This window comes from Aegilops tauschii, chromosome 2 (assembly GCF_002575655.3).
Source record: "Aegilops tauschii subsp. strangulata cultivar AL8/78 chromosome 2, Aet v6.0, whole genome shotgun sequence".
In the NCBI taxonomy this organism is placed as follows: Eukaryota; Viridiplantae; Streptophyta; class Magnoliopsida; order Poales; family Poaceae; genus Aegilops; species Aegilops tauschii.
This window is the reverse complement of record NC_053036.3, coordinates 351,552,678-351,568,487: the sequence shown is the minus strand read 5'-3', so window position 1 is coordinate 351,568,487 and position 15,810 is coordinate 351,552,678. Positions and strand designations below refer to the sequence as shown.

At 54.2% G+C, this 15,810-nt stretch overlaps 1 long non-coding RNA gene across 1 annotated transcript; it reads left to right on the top strand.

The window, feature by feature from the left end:
• Positions 1–489: 489 nt before the first annotated feature.
• LOC141042021 (uncharacterized) lies at positions 490–3,907 on the top strand. Its single transcript, XR_012203827.1, has 3 exons — positions 490–817; positions 1,938–2,008; positions 3,633–3,907. It is a non-coding gene; the product is annotated as an uncharacterized lncRNA (long non-coding RNA).
• Positions 3,908–15,810: the final 11,903 nt, after the last annotated feature.

Here is a 15,810-nt window from a genome sequence, read left to right as displayed (position 1 = left end):
TCAAATACAAGTCAAATAATTAAATTATTCAGAAGGTAAAATAAAAATGTTGGTTTTATTGTAAATAATCACTAAGTAATTTTCAACTAAGAAAAAAAATCGTTTGAGGTAATTAGGTGCTCCTGACCTATTTAAAACAGGACCAAAACAGCCCCATATAGCTCATTTCTATTAAAAATAAAATCCTGCGAAGTCTTTTAAATATCAAACCATTTGTGCAGACCAAGTATAGTACCTAGTATTTTTGGGCCAAATTTCTTATTTAACTAAAGTCATTTGGTCTTACAAATAGATCTCTAACAGAGTAAAAAAAGACTAAAGAAAGGAAGGCAATATGTAACATAACACTGTGCACTCGGCCTGCTCGCTACAGGAGCCGGCCCAGCCCAGCCGACATCTCCTTCTACCTCCTGTTCACCCTCGCGCTGTGGACGCAGGGCGTGCGTCCGTGACCAGGATCGCCACGCGCCGTCCATCAATTGCTTCCTGGCGTCTACTAGACCCCCTCGCTCGTTCGCGCAAACCCTAGCTCACCGTTTTCCCCTCTCCATCCCTCGTTCTCTCCCTCTGCATCTCGCCGATGCTGCCGTCGCCGTGCACCGCTCGATCCCGCGGGCACTGGCACCCCCGAGCATCGAGACCTTGACTACGAGGTGCACCGCACACTGCTTCTTCCTCATGGACCACCAGCTAGAGTCGGGAAGCTCTCCTCCGCCGGATCGCCTCGCTCCACCATCATCGGCATCGCCACTACCGCCGCCTCGACCCGCAACTCCGGCGCCCCCCCCGACCTCTCCAAGCACGCCCCGACCTCACTGTGAGCCCCCCCGACCGATTCCCCTCTTTTCCCCCTCGTATCCATCGCCATAGACGTCGCACATCACACGGCCGGACTCACTGGAGCTCGTGCTCACAGCCGTTGAGTGCACCCTGACCGTCTCACGCTTGCATCGCCCGCGCCGGCAACCCCCTCCTTGCACGTGCACCGCGAGCCGCCGGCCCGCGCGTGGCCGTCCCTCCCGTTGCTGCCCCGCTAACTGCTGCTGCCGCTGCCACCCGCGCCTCGCCTCGCCGTGCTTCCTGCTGCTTGTCGCCGCCCGTTGCTGCGTGCGCTCGCAGCTGCTCCCACCTGCTTGCTACTTCTGCTGTTGATTCGCTGCTGCTTCTTCCAAGTTTGCTCTGCTCCTTGCCGCTACTGCTCTCTGCTCCTTGTCGCTGCTGCTCCCTCCTCCTCCTTGTAGCGTTGCTGCTTTGCTGCTACTACTGCCTACTGTTGTTGCTGCTCTGTAGTACTCATGCCGCTGTTACTGCTGGTGGCCGTGGCCACGGCCATAACCACGGCCATGGTCGTGTGTGTGTTCGTGTGTATGCACGGCTGTGCCATGACCGGCCCTTATTTTTAATTAGGCTAGGCTTAGTTAGTAGTACTAGTTTAGTGCTAAGTTAGTCTAGTAGTAGATGACATGTAGGCCCCCATTAAATAAGTTAGGTTTATTTATTTGTTTAGGTAAATAGTCTAATATGTGGGCCACATCTGCCCTTTTGACTAGTCAAGTTGACTTGGTCAATTCGGATTAAACTAGATATAATAATTTCATAATATTGTTTAAAACTTTAGAAAATATTTTAAAATAATCCGTAGATTAGATGAAAATGTTTTATATATGAAAGTTGCTCAGAACGACGAGACGAATCCGAACACGCGGTCCGTTTACCTGTCAGATGCCTCTAACTATCTGAACATGGAACATTCCCCCTCCGGTCATCTGTCTGACACAGGTCCGGAACCGGGAAAACATTCCCGGTTGAATTCCCCCTTCACCTATGTCGTGTAGCCATACGTTAGTTCACCCCTAACACCGCGTATTACCATGTTATGCTTTGTGATGCTATGTTTGCTTTACATTTATTGTTCTTCCCCCTCTTCTCTTCGGTAGACCCCGAGACCGATGCTGCCCCTGTGTTCGACTACGTCACCGACGACCCTCCTTCTCGTCTGAGCAACCAGGCAAGCCCCCCCTTTGATCATCCCGATATCGCCCATTCCATTCTCTCATGCTTGCATTAGATTTTGCTACTGTAATTGATTGCTCCTATTCTGATGCATAGCCTGCTTTTGTAACCTGCTTATTGTTACCTACATGCTTATCCTAAAATGCTTAGTATAGGTTGGTTAGTGATCCATTAGTGACCCCCACCTGGTCCTTATTGCCCCTGCTTCATCATCGACTACTCAATCAACGTGATCGACGACCAGAGCCCGACACCTCACATCACATCACTTCCCCTTAGTTGCTCGACACTACTGGGATACTATCGAGTGCCGAGGGTGAGGCCTCATCAGCACTTCTGATGTTAACCCGCTAGTGTAGTTATTCGGTCGTGGTCATCGAGGGTGATTCTGCCTTAACCACTTCCGATACGACTTTGTCGTGCAACCCCTCAAGTGTGAACCTCGAGGGTGGTCCCTCTTACGTTCACCTTGATGATTACATCGAGTGGAATTCACCGGGGGTGATTCCTCGGGTTTTCCCCTTGATGTTTGGACATACGGTTACTATGGTTACTATGACTTTACACTGAACCATGTTACTAAAGACGGGTCGACCCTGAGGGGTACCCGCGCAAGCATAATTGCGAGTGATGTGGAGTCGGGTTGACCTAGAAGGTGCCCGCGAGATAATTACGAGGCGTGGCCGGGCATTCCTAGACCTTGCCGCAAGTCCTCGAGACAGGGCGACGGGGTCACATCTTTCGTGAGTCTCTGCTTGTTACCGCGCGTTCCTAATCCACTACGATTTGGATATTTGATCCGAGGGGCCTCTGGCCTGATAGCACTAACCATCACGTGGGCATAGTATGGGCGTTCTGCGTCGTATGCATCAGCCGAAGCTTAATAGACGTCAAGCGACTGAGCGGCACGCGCCGGGTTGGACTGGTAAGCTCCTACCTTTTTAAGGAGGTAGCTAGGTCTGCTCACCGGCCGCCCACGCAACATGCAGGAGTTCCCGGGGCGATGGCCCATGACCCCTGGGGTCATAGGTTTAGTCCGGCATGCTTGACCTCTCTATTAAGCCTAGGTCGGGTTGCGGCGTATTGTTTGGCCGAGGCCGGGCATGACCCAGGAAAGTGTGTCCGGCCAGAGTTAATCGAGCGTGGTGGGTAAGTTGGTGCACCCCTGCAGGGAAGAAAACATCTATCGATAGCCTGTCCTACGGTAACGGACACTTGGAGTTGTATCCCGATTGATACAACTAGAACTGGATACTTGAGATGAGACTTGAATATGAGGTGATAAATGGATAGTATGGCTCTGGGATTGCTTTCTCGCAGGGAGTCGAGAAAGGATCTCTGGCCAAGGTTTATAACACTTCTACTACTTTACTTTATGCTACTCTACTCCCTCCTGTTGCTGCAAGATGGTGGTTTCCAGAAGATGCTAGTCTTCGATAGGACTAGGCTCTCCCCTCTATTCTGGCATTTCTGCAGCCCAGTCCACATATACAGCCTTCCTTTGATAATGTTGCATATGTAGTGTAGATTCTTGCTTGAGAGTACTTTGGATGAGTACTCACGGTTGCTTTGCTCCCCCCTTTCCCCCCTTTCTTCTTCTTTCCGGTTGATGCAACCAGATGTCGGAGCCTAGGAGCCAGATGCCACCGCCGATGCCTGCTACTACGTGGAGACCGTCGACGACCAGGAGTAGTTAGGAGGCTCCCAGGCAGGAGGCCTTGCCTTTTCGATCGTTGTTGCTTTTATGCTAGCCTTCTTAAGGCAAACTTGTCTAACTCATGTCTGTACTCAGATATTGTTGCTTCCGCTGACTCTTGTGTATTCGAGCTTATGTATTCGAGCCCTCAAGGCCCCTGGTTTGTAATATAAATCTTGTATTATTTTATTTTGTGTCTGGAGTTGTGTTGTGATATCTTCCCGTGAGTCCTTGATCTTGATCGTACACATTTGCGTGTATGATTAGTGTACGATTGAATCGAGGGCGTAACACTAGCTTATATAGTGTGGGCTAGCTTAGGAAGTAAGCTATTTAGGCATGGTAGTTAGCTAGCTAGTGGCATGGTGGGGTGTCATGCTTGTCCCCTGGGTCACTTCATAAATAGTGCCCAGGGACAAGTGACACTATACATGATGATATGAGGTGACATGTGTACAGTGTCGGGTACAGCCGTCTCGTCGATGTCGGGTCGGTGCCGGGTCGGTGCAGCGGCCGACTCGGTGCAGCAGGCTGGCTGGAGCAGCCGGCCGGAGGAGCAGGCCGGGTGACGAGTCGGCCCGGGCAGTCGGACAGGGGGCCGTCTAGGGCGGCCTGAGCAGTCGGACTGAGGGGCTTTGCTAGCCCCGATATCTTGAAATATTGTCTTGCCGTCTTTGGGGTACCCATGGTCAATTACTCCGACAGTAGCCCCCGAGCCTCCGGGCAACTTGGCAAAGTTGGGCGGAGGTTTTTTGGCGGGTGTTGATGTAGAAGATGTCGATGACGGCCGACTGCGGACCACAGCCCGCGCGGCTTGCTTCCGGCGGGGGCGCGCAAGCGCACCTGCTGGGTGTAGCCTCCGAGCGAGGAGGGGGTTCCCACGGAAATGATCATGCAAAAGACAAAGTTAGTCCACGCAGATAAATCAAATGATTGCTTTTAGCGTTGCAAGTTTATGCGGAGGGTGCCGACTCGGTTTCGTCCGAGCCCCCCTCGATCTTTTTCATGTTCCCTCCCCTCTTTGGCTTGTGCTCTCGCTTGCCGGACAGCCGCTCTGCGGTCTGTGGCTGAGAGTGGGCCGCGGAGTGGAGTGTACAGTACTCAGACTCTGGGAGCGGATTTAACGGAGCAGATACTCATAAAGGAAGCGGCCGGGTCGCCCGAACCGTTTTTCTTCCCGGACGTTTTTCGCGTGGGTGGTCTCCAGCGTTCACTCTTGCCAGCCGGACAGCCGCTCCGCGGTCTGTGACTGAGGATGTGCCGTTGGTACCGTGGACGCAACTAAGCCGTCTGCGGGAACTAACGTCTCAGGCCAAGCGGCCAGCCCCCGGTCCAACTCTGGCTGGCGCCGGGGCGAACAGTGATGCAACTGTAACAAAATGCGGAGATAGCCCCCCGAGTATCGCTCGAGGTTATCCGTGCTTTCGTGGTGCAAAAATATGCGGGTGAGGAGCTCACATTGATTTTCGTGTAGGCGAGGCGAAGCTTGCCGAAGACAGCCGGCACGGCTCGGCGCTCGCGGATCACGCCGGCGCACCCGCTGGGTGTAGCCCTCGAGCCTCCGGGTGTTCGAGGAGGGTCTAGCCGGTCGGGCTTGACCGGCCAGGGGGTGAGCGGGACGCGGCCGAGCCGGCTTGGCACAACCGGCCAAGCGGCGAGGCGTCTGGCAGCGCCCTTTTTCTTCTTTCTTCTCTTCTGCTGGCTGCTGGCAGCCGGATAAAACTCTTCTTTTGTCTCTTGTTTTTGTTTCTTGTAGTCTTCCGTGGGGGCGCGCCAGCGCACCCACTGGGTGTAGCCCCCGAGATTCGGGCCGACTGCTGAGCGGTCGGGCCGGATCTCTCGGCAACTACTTTATCTTCTTCCTCACGGGGGCGCGTCAGCGCACCCGCTGGGTGTAGCCCCCCGAGATTCGGGCCGACTGTTGAGCAGTCGGGCCGGATCTCCCGGCAACTACTTTGTCATCTTCATCGCGGGCGCACGTCAGCACACCCGCTTGGTGTAGCCCCTGAGGTTCGGCCGAGGCTCGACCGGCCGGGCGTCGAGGCGGACAGGCAGCCGTGCCGGCGGTCTTGCCGGCAGGACATTGAAGCGGGCAGGCAGGTCGGGTCGCGTGTAGCCGTTCGAGTGGCGAAGCAGGCGGACAGACAGACGGACGTTTTTTTCTTTTCTTCTCTTTGACCCAGCCGACCTCTTTCTCTCTTCTTTTTTTACCAGCCGACACCTTTGACTTTTCTCCAGCCGGCCCCGTTTCTTTTTCCAGCCAGCCTCTTACTTTTCTTTCTTTCTGTCATCGCGCGGGGCAGCCGGACTGGGAGGGCTAAGACAGGAGCCGCGGGGATCGGCAAGCCAGCGGCCGACCAAGGGCGGCCCGGGAGCATGGGCGGGGCCGGAGGTAGGCGCCGGCGGGACGCCGCAGCCCGGGCACGCACGGAGCCGTCAAGCGGCCGGGTCGCCGTGCTGGCGGGCGGAGCCGGCAAGCGTCCGGGTCGCCGGGTTGGCGGGAGGAGCCGTTGGGCCGAGTGATGGGGAAGCCGGCAGGCCGGGTGGCGTGGAAGCCGGCGCGGACGAAGGCGGGGCATTGGGCCGGAGCGGCCGGAGCCGGCCGAGGGAGGCAGTGCCGGGTGGCGATGGGGAGCCGGCCCAGGGACGGCGCGTAGAGACGAGGCGGCGGCCCGGCTGGACCGGGGAGCCCAGCCGCGTGCAGAGGCGGAGCCAGCGAGCGCCGGGAGTCCGGCCGCGGGCAGAAGCGGATGCGACGCGCGGGACGGCAGCAGCTGACAGCAGCTGCGAGGCCGGCGCGGACGCGGTCAGCAGCTGCGGCGAGTCGGCGGGAGCGGGGCCGCGAAGGAGGGGCGAGGCCGCGACGACCCGGAGGCGTCCAGGCGAGCGGGGCGGAGCCGGCGGGCGCGTCGGAGAGGACTTGCACGGGAGGCGGCAGCGGCACGCCGGCAGGCGCGGGGCGCGGAGCTAGCGAGCGGAGCAGGCGCGCGGGAAGCGGCAGCGGCAACCCGGCCGGCCGGCGCGGGACGCGGAGCCAGAGAGAGCCCGGCAGCCAGGCGCAGGCGAAGCCGAACGCGGCGTGGTGAGCCGGCAACGGCTTGGAGCAGTAAGTCGGTGGGCGGGGCGGCCGTCCAAGGTGATAGCAAAAAGTGGTGGCTCAGCAGCAGGTGGACCGCGGGCAGCGGTAACAGCGGAGAGCAGTGCGACGGCCGCGCAGCTGGCCAAGGCGAGACGAGGCGCGGCGCAGCTACGACGAGGGAGCCAGACCTTTAGGTGGAGCGGCGCGAGGGGCCGAGGCCGGGCACGGAAGCGAGGCCGATGAGCGCACGACCAGGAGCTGAAGGGAGAGTGTCTGGGTAGCATCCGACTTGCATAAAAGCAAAATACAGGATGTATATGGCCATTATATGACCGTAGTCTGACTATTATTTGGCTTGTGTATGGCTATGCTTTGACCATTGTTTGACTCGCATGTAGCTAGCTAGCATAGATGATATATGAAGTAGTGAACGCCCGTTTCGGCCGAAGCAAGGCACAACGCGGAGGGGAGCAGACGCGAGCAGGGCGTGGATGGATGCGGCCGACCGAAGCGAGGCACCGTGCGGGGCGCGCGCGCGGACGGACGGCCGGCGTCGCAACGGTGGTGGTGAAGAAGGCGAGGCCGACAGCGAGGACGCGCCACTCCTCGCGGCCATTTCAGGGGCATGTCGATGTCGAGTCCCCGACCGCTATCGGAGAGATGGCGCGACACCGCGGCGGTGGAGACGAAGATGGTCCCGACCGGACTGCGAAACCAGCAGCAGCAGGCCCCCGGTGGGCGCCAACTGTCGTGGTATTCTCACGGGGGGGGGGGGTGCAAGATCGCCGCTGGTAGGTCCGGGGGCGGGTATGCGAGTAGCACGCGCTAGTTTACCCAGGTTCGGGACTCTCCGGAGAGATAATACCCCTACTCCTACATATCTGGATATATATGTGGGGTGTACATCTGGCAGTACAAAGTGCTTCTGGAGCTGTATCTGAGATTAGTAGCAATGAAAGCTAGCTAGCTAGTGTGGCATATGAGTCTGGCCATATGTGGCCATGGGGTGTGGTGCTCCCGTGAGTGCTCATGTCTGCATGCGTGAGAGCATGTGTGTGGATGGATAGATGGCTAGCTTATATAGTGTGGGCTAGCTTAGGAAGTAAGCTATGTAGGTATGTGTGACGCCCCCGATTTGACCGTACACTAATCATGCACGCAAATGTGTACGATCAAGATCAGGGACTCACGGGAAGATATCACAACACAACTCTAAAACATAAATAAGTCATACAAGCATCATAATACAAGCCAGGGGCCTCGAGGGCTCGAATACAAGTGCTCGATCACAGACGAGTCAGCGGAAGCATCAATATCTGAGTACAGACATAAGTTAAACAAGTTTGCCTTAAGAAGGCTAGCACAAACTGGGATACAGATCGAACGAGGCGCATGCCTCCTGCCTGGGATCCTCCTAACTACTCCTGGTCGTCGTCAGCGGCCTGCACGTAGTAGTAGGCACCTCCAGTGTCGTAGGAGTCGCCGTCGACGGTGGCGTCAGGTTCCTGGGCTCCAGCATCTGGTTGCGACAACCAGATAGAAAGGAAAAGGGGAAAAGAGGGAGAGAAGCAACCGTGAGTACTCATCCAAAGTACTCGCAAGCAAGGAGCTACACTACATATGCATGGGTATATGTGTAAAGGGGCATATCAGTGGACTGAACTGCAGAATGCCAGAATAAAAGGGGGATAGCTAGTCCTGTCGAAGACTACGCTTCTGGCCATCTCCATCTTGCAGCATATAGAAGAGAGTAGATTGAAGTCCTCCAAGTAGCATCGCATAGCATAACCCTACCCGGCGATCCCCTCCTCGTCGCCCTGTTAGAGAGCGATCACCGGGTTGTATCTGGCACTTGGAAGGGTGTATTTTATTCAGTATCCAGTTCTAGTTGTCATAAGGTCAAGGTACAACTCCGGGTCGTCCTTTTACCAAGGGACACGGCTATTCGAATAGATAAACTTCCCTGTAGGGGTGCACCACATAACCCAACACGCTCGATCCCATTTGGCCGGACACACTTTTCTGGGTCATGCGCGGCCTCGTAAGATCAACGCGTCGCAGCCCCACCTAAGCACAACAGAGCGGTCAGCACGCCGGTCTAATCCTAAGCGCGCAGGGGTCTGGGCCCATCGCCCTATGCACACCTGCACGTTGCGAACGCGGCCGCGAGCAGACCTAGCAACCCACACGATCACGGCGGTTATGTCAAAGCGGTCCAACACGGCGCGCGCCACTCAGTCGCTGACGTCACGAAGGCTTCGGCTGATACCACGACGCCGGGATACCCATAACTACTCCCGCGTAGATGGTTAGTGCGTATAGACCAAATGGCCAGACTCAGATCAAATACCAAGATCTCGTTAAGCGTGTTAAGTATCCGCGAACGCCGACCAGGGCCAGGCCCACCTCTCACCTGCCCTGTCGCTCCGCCACAAAGATCCACTTGCGGGTACTCCTACGAGCCGACCCGACTTTAGTCATCACATGTGTCATGTATTTAGTATATAAGTATATACCCGTGATCACCGCCCAGGTGATCACGGCCCGATAGTATAGCACAGCAGACGGACAAGAATGTAGGGCCACTGATGGAAACTAGCATCCTATACTAAGCATGTAGGATTGCAGGTAAAGGTAACAACAGTAGTAGCAAGGATAGGCTATGCATCAGGATAGGATATCGGAAAGCAGTAACATGCTACACTACTCTAATGCAAGCAGTATAGAGAAGAATAGGCGATATCTGGTGATCAGGGGGGGGGGGGCTTGCCTGGTTGCTCTGGCAAGTAGGAGGGGTCGTCAACTCCGTAGTCGAACTGGGCAGCAGCAGTGTCGGTCTCGTAGTCTACCGGAGAGAAGAGGGGGAAGAAACAGTAAATACAATGCAAACATAAACATGACGATGCGTGACATGACAATGAGCAGTGCGAGGTGTGTCCTAACGTGACAGTAGGTGGTACCCGCGGGGGTGAGGGTGCGGGGCGAACGGACGGCGTGCGAGGCCACCGCGGGCGGGCGGCTGTGGGCGCACGCCGGGGGGGTGGGGCTGCGGCAGCGCGAGCTCGCGCGCAGCCACGGGCGCGAGGCAACGGCGCGGGTCGCGCGGCGGGGCGAGGGAAGGAGAGGAGGGGCGTGGAGGCCGTGGCATCACCGGGGGGGGTGTAGGGACGGGGCAGCGGGGGTTGAGGGGGTCGACGGGGACGACGGCGACGTGGGAGCAGGCCGGTGGGGAAGCTCCGGCGAGGGCGAGGCGGCGCGGGCTCCTGGCGGCGGCGGAGAGGACCAGGGGCTGCGGGGTCGAGCGCCTCCTCCTCGATCCCGATCGGGGGAGAGGGGGGATATTTCGGGGGGGAGTGGGGGGCTGTCGGTAGGGAGTGGGGGGGAGGAGTTGATAAGGGAGAGGAGTGGGGGCCGACCTGCGCCGGCCTGGTTGGCCCGATGGCCAGCTGGGCCGCGGTCCAGCAGGGGGGGGGGGGCTGTTGGGCCAGGGTCCAGTGGGGGGAGGGGGGTTCCTCCTTTCTTCTTTTTTTTTTCTGTTTGTTTTCTCTGTTGCATTTTCTTTTTTTTATTTTCTTTTCTGTTTTACATCATTTTAAAATAGTTAGGCATTTTCTAAAAATATGTTTTCTCCACAATAATTATCAGTGCAATATCTGGCACCCACCGAACATTTTTGTTTAAATTTTTGAAAACTTTTATTATTGACATTAATTTGAATTTAAATTTTGAAACGGTTTCGAATCATCGCGAGGTTAACAACAGTAACCGTGGTGACGTGGCATCATTAGCGTGGGATTACTGTAGCTTAATTATCCGGGCGTCACAAATCTCCTCCACTACAAGAAATCTCGTCCCGAGATTTAGGAGGTAGAAGGAAAAAATGCGGGGTATTCTTCGCGCAGACGATCCTCTCGTTCCCAAGTGGCCTCATCTTCAGAATGGTGCGACCACTGGACTTTGAGAAACTTGATCGCCTTCTGACGTGTGCGGCGTTCAGCTTGGTCGAGAATGCGGACCGGATGCTCCTTATAGGAGAGGTCTTGCTGCAATTCGAGCACTTCATGATCCACTGCTCGGATTGGGTCCTTGAAGCAACGGCGGAGCTGTGACACATGGAACACATCGTGAACCTGAGAAAGGTTCGGCGGAAGCTCCAGTTGGTATGCCACTTTTCCACGCCTTTCGAGAATAGTGAATGGGCCAATATATCGAGGAGCTAGCTTGCCCTTGATCCCGAAGCGGTGAGCACCCTTCATAGGTGTGACTCGAAGATAAGCCTTTTCGCCAGGTTGATAGACCATGTCTTTATGATGACGGTCATACTGACTCTTCTGACATGACTGAGCAGTCTTGAGATTCTCACGAATAATGCGGACTTGTTCTTCGGCATCTTGGATAATATCCGGACCAAAGAGTGGACGTTCCCCAGTTTCTGACCAGTTCAGAGGGGTTCGGCACTTTCGTCCATATAACACTTCGAAGGGGGCCATCTTCAGACTAGCTTGATAGCTATTATTATAAGAGAACTCAGCATACGGGAGAGATTCCTCCCATTTCTTGCCGAAGGAAATAACACAAGCTCGAAGCATATCTTCGAGAACTTGGTTGACGCGTTCAACTTGCCCTTGCGACTGAGGATGAAACGCAGTACTGAATGACAGATGAGTTCCCATGGCTTCTTGGAAACTTGCCCAGAATCTTGAAGTGAATAAGCTGCCACGGTCTGAACTGATAACCAATGGAATACCGTGGAGTGAAACAATACTGGACATATAGAGCGTTGCCAGCTGACTAGCAGTGATCGTTTCTTTGACCGCCAGAAAATGTGCAACTTTGGAAAGCCGGTCAATGACGACAAGAATAACATCATTACCTTTCTGTGATTTGGGAAATCCAGTGACGAAGTCCATCTCAACATGGTCCCATTTCCATCCAGGAATAGAGATAGGTTGTAGAGTTCCAGCAGGCCTTTGATGTTCTGCTTTGATACGACGGCAAACGTCACACTCAGCAACATAACGAGCAATGTCTTGCTTCATATTAGACCACCAGAATCTCTGACGGATGTCTTGGTACATCTTTGTACTACCAGGATGGATACATAGAGGCGTATCATGAGCTTCTTTCATAACTTCCTGTGTCATATCCAGGTTTTTCTCTGCACATGGCACCACTAGGCGGCCCTTGAAGTATAAGGTGCCATCTTCAGCAATGGTGAAGAATGAGGGCTTTCCTTCTGCGAGGTAGCGCTTAATCTTGTGGGCTTCAGAGTCATACTTCTGTAGCCTTTTGATGCTGTCCTCGAGATCTGGTTTAGCAACTAGGGTGTTGAGGGAACCCTGGGTAACAACGTGGAGGTTCACCTTGCCAAACTCCTTAGGAGGGGGAGCGAGTGCACCCGGAGGAACAATATGGAGGTTCAGCTTCCTGAATTCTTCAACAAGCGAGGGCTGAACTTTGTGAACCTGGAGGTGGTTGCAGTAAGACTTGCGGCTCAAGGCATGAGCCATTACATTAGCCTTGCCTGGCGTATAGGAAATACCCAAGTCAAAGTCTGCAACAAGCTCCATCCATCTCTGCTGACGGAGGTTCAGGTCTGGCTGAGTAAACAGATACTTCAGACTTTGGTGGTCAGTGAAGATCTCGCAACGATTACCGAGAAGGTAATGTCGCCACTGCTTCAGCGCATGAATGACAGCAGCAAGTTCGAGGTCGTGAACTGGGTAGTTCTCTTCGTGAGGGCGCAATTGCCGAGAGGCATAAGCAATCACTTTGCGGTCTTGCATTAGGACACAGCCTAATCCTTGACGGGAAGCGTCGCAGTAAATGACGAAGTCCTTCTTAGTATCAGGTGGAGCTAGAACTGGGGCAGAAGTCAACTTGTCTTTGAGTGCCTGGAAACTTTCCTGACATTTGTCTGTCCATTGGAACTTAACGCCCTTATGCAACAGGTTAGTCAGAGGCCTGGCGATCTTAGAGAAGTTCTCGACAAATCGACGGCAATAGCTGGCGAGACCGAGAAAACTTCTGACTTGCTTAACGTTCTTGGGAGGAGTCCAATCAAGAATAGCCTGAACTCGCTCGGGGTTGACGGCAATACCATCCTTAGAGATGACATGCCCAAGATAGGTTACTTCCGGTAGCCAGAATTCACATTTGGAGAACTTGGCATATAGTTGATGCTCTCGTAGCTTTTCCAGCACAAGTCGAAGATGTTCAGCATGTTCTTCTTTGTTCTTTGAAAATACCAGGATATCATCCAGATAAACCACAACGAACTTGTCGAGGTAATCCATGAATATATAGTTCATCAGACGAGAGAAGGTGGCTGGAGCATTGGTTAAACCGAAAGACATGACGGTGTACTCGTATGAACCATAGCGAGTCACGAAGGCGGTCTTTGGGATATCCTCTTCGCGAACACGGATCTGGTGGTAACCCAACCTCAAGTCGAGCTTAGAGAACACTGACGAACCCGCCAGTTGATCATACAGATCATTGATCCGAGGAAGAGGGTATTTATTCTGAATGGTAGCTTGGTTTATAGGACGGTAGTCTTGAACTAACCGGTTTGTCCCATCCTTCTTCTTGACAAAGAGAGAAGGTGCTCCCCAAGGAGAGCAACTTGGGCGAATGAATCCTTTGCGAAGAGATTTGTCGATTTCCTCCTTAAGCTCAAGGAGTTCATGCGGCGGCATCTTGTAGGGTCGTTTGGCTATAGGAGTGGTGCCTGGTTTCAAGTCGATGATGAATTCGACAGCTCTAGCAGGGGGAATCCCTGGAAGTTCTTCAGGGAAGACGTCGAGGAATTCACGCACGATGGGAATGTTTTCAATGCCCTCGAGTGGTGCAGCGTTCAATGCATTCAGTGCATAGAGCCTTGCCTCGGCATTTTGCACCAGATGGGCTTGGTAAGTAACTATCTCATCTGAAGGGTGTAGCAGATGGACGGTCTTAGTGGTGCAAACGATTGAAGCAGTATGCGCTTTTAACCAATTCATTCCCAGAATGAGATCAATGCTACAGGACTTCAATACGATGGGAGAGACAAGAAATTCCAGTCCTTCAATTTCAACAGGAACGTCGTGACTAACCATAGAGGTTTGACATTGGCCCGCAGGGGTGTGTACCACTAGCGGAGTGTTCATCTCTTCGTATTTAATGCCATGCAGGAATGCAAATTCTGCTGATATGAATGAATGGGATGCTCCTGTATCAAATAAAACGGATGCTGGTACTGAATTTACGAGGAGTGTACCCATCACAGTAGCAGGCTGGTCTTGAGCTTCGTTGAGATCAACGTGGTTGGCATGAGCACGACCATAAGACTTAGCATTGTTGTTGCGGGGCTGGTTGTTACCACGGCCAGCTGCTGGAAGGGCCAGTTGACTCTGGTTCTGATAGCAGTTCCTGGCAAAGTGACCCGGTTGACCACACTTGAAGCACAGACCATTATCGGAAGTGGGAACAGGAGCCCCAGGTGGGGGAGCTGGTAGCTTTGACTGCCTAGATGGTGGAGGAGGCAGACGCGGTGCAGCGTAAGATTTCCTTGGAGCAGGTGCATTTGGACGGTACATGCTGTTCGGGATCCATATCTTTCGCTTCTGCGAGGGCGGGCCCGAAGATGAGCACGTGTCACGGTTGCGCCTCTGAGAGCTCTGGTATTCCTGCAGACCAGTCTCGACATTGATGGCCTTGTTCACCAAGGTGGCGAAATCAGCAAAGTCATGCACTAGAAGTGCGAGCTTGATGTCAGCTTGAAGGCCATCACGAAACTTCTCCTGTTTGCGTGCATCAGTTGCAATGTCCTCTTCAGCATAGCGAGACAAGTCCAGAAACTCCCGTTGATAAGCTTCAACAGTTTTGTTGCCTTGGGTGAGGTTGCGGAACTCACGCTTCTTCCGGTCCATGACTCTTTGAGGAATGAAGCGGGCACGGAAAGCAGCTTGGAAGTCTGGCCAGGTGATGATTGTCCCAGCTGGCAGAGTACACCTGTGGCTGTCCCACCATTGAGCTGTGGGTCCCTTCAGAAAGAAGGAAGCAAAGTTGACGTAGCTGGCAGGGGTTACATTGGCAGACTCCATCTCATAGGTGATGTCACGGAGCCAGTCATCAGCATCCAGAGGCTGAGTTGAGCTGCGGTACACAGTTGGATTGAGGCGCATGAATTCCTGCAGAGTTACTGGGGTTGGTTGCTGGTCCATATTGGGGCGAGGAAACTGAGCCATCATATTTTCCATGAATTGGCGGTTCAGTTCGAACTGTTGGATCATACCAGCCATGTACTCAGGTGGTGGTGGGGCATTGCCACCACTACCACGACCACCTGGTCTAACCATCCTGCTAATATATAACAGGGGTTCAGCATTGAGAAATTTGCAAAGACAAGGATCATTCATGATGAAACATGCATAATGAAAGGAGCACGATAGCTACTACATAGTAGTCGGCATAACTTACAAAAGGGGTCATGCATAGAGTTCAGTACACAGAGTTCAGTACACAGAGTTCAGTACATAGACTAAAACATCATAGGCGGCACACAGGCTCGCGGCGAATGCATCTAATACTAACTAAGCAAGACTACATCAGTCCCAAGAGGTACTGTGGAGGTAATCGTAGCCCGACAGCTGGTAGTGAGGCAACGGATAGCCCTCCACATCAGCAGACTGGGGGCCGCGGATACTCAGGTGTAGAGCCCGACGCTCAGGTGGCAGAAGAGGACCAAGTGCGGGAGAGTAGCCTCCCACCTCTGGCCAACTGACACCGTGGGGCATCACGGTCCTGGCTGGGTAGATCGCAGTACGCGGTAGCTGTCCAGATCGGACAAAGGGGTGCAACAGCGTCAGAGCACGGTAAAGGTGCTGACGGGTGGTGTACATCTCGTGGCGAAGAGCTCGGTTAGCTCGATCCAGCCCATCAGCATGCAGAACCAGGTTCTGATGGTAGAAGGGCTCTCCGGTGACAGTGGAGTAGGCAGCAGTATAGTATCCCTCCGCACCAACATCAGATGCGATAGCAA